General features: G+C 37.6%; 1 protein-coding gene across 3 annotated transcripts in view; it reads right to left on the reverse strand.

The window, feature by feature from the left end:
• Window positions 1–1,185, reverse strand: part of LOC102204089 (la-related protein 4B-like) — a 9,686-nt gene extending 8,501 nt beyond the window's left edge. For 2 of the 3 annotated variants that reach the window (XM_005752659.1, XM_013915824.1), the window contains exon 1: window positions 1,123–1,185. The gene's annotated coding sequence lies outside the window, so the exon portion shown is untranslated. Of the gene's footprint in view, window positions 1–1,082 lie in introns of all 3 variants that reach the window. The other variant, XM_005752660.2, reaches the window with a different exon arrangement.
• Window positions 1,186–1,191: the final 6 nt, after the last annotated feature.

The following is a 1,191-nucleotide window of genomic DNA, read 5'->3' on the forward strand; positions in this document are numbered from 1 at the left end:
CTGCTCAGCCACCTCTGATGTCCCTGAAAAGTTTATAGTTTAAAACCTGATCATGTATAAAATGATTGCTGTGAAATTTTGGCTTCATATATCAAATAATTTTCTAGATTTTTTTAAGGCAAATTCGACGTATTTTTCCTCCACACGCTAAATTCTGAGGCAATTTTTGAACTTTTAAATAAAAAAAGACTGAAATTTCCAGACATTTCTTTTGTAAATAGAAATAAATCAGGATCTGCAATTTGGGGAACATACATAAACAATCACTAGTTAAAACATTGATCCTGTCCCATGTAAACCCCATCTTTGAGCTCATGCTAACAAAAACAGATAGAGCAAAATACCACTAGACACAACATGCATATCACAGCATCTCTGCTTACACGGTATCAAATGAAGAAGGCAATACAAAGTAGATCATATCCCCAGATACGTGTTTTTGTGCACGGTGCCTCATCATTTCACCAACATCCCCACACATTTTTAATACTCACTGCCTCAATAAAAGAAAAATCCCAAAACTCATAAAAGGTCCAGGAAAAAGGGCTCTGGCTGAATTAAAACGTGTTTTTAGCACTTTCGAAAAACACGTTAATAAAAAGCAGCACTTTGAACATGAACCTTAGCGATAAACCTTGATCTAAAAAATAACTCAAAGTCTCTGAGTTGGGCGTGTTGATGTTACGTTTCTGCGCTCCGGCCTCAAATCAGCCTCGATGGGCGGAGTGAAACTGACCACACCGGCCTTTAAAGACACACACCTCTGCAGGGATCAGAGCCTCATCCGTTTAACACGAACCGTGGACGTTAAGAACTGTTAATGTCCGTGAAGCTAACTTTAACGTTTACGGTGCTAACGGCCAGTATGACATAAATTAAATGTGTTTTTAATACTCTCATCAAATGTTTATGCATTTGTGAAATGTAGCCACTGTTAAATATCCATCTGAATATAAATATAACACAACAATGCAGATTCATAATACTATGTAGTCATATTTCGATATAAAAACGATGAAATATATATTTAACCTCGTTAATGTCACACTGCTGGAGCTTAGCTTGTACACAAATAAGCTCACCGTCTCTGAGGTGTTTTCATCGTGTGAGACAGAAACTCACCCGTTACCTCTGCTCTGCTCCCGGTGGATTTTCTTCCGCAGGTTTAAGTTATTTTGCTCCGTGAACTTT

This window comes from Pundamilia nyererei, unplaced genomic scaffold (assembly GCF_000239375.1).
Source record: "Pundamilia nyererei isolate P.nyererei 1_Seehausen unplaced genomic scaffold, PunNye1.0 scaffold00371, whole genome shotgun sequence".
Lineage (NCBI taxonomy): Eukaryota > Metazoa > Chordata > Actinopteri > Cichliformes > Cichlidae > Pundamilia > Pundamilia nyererei.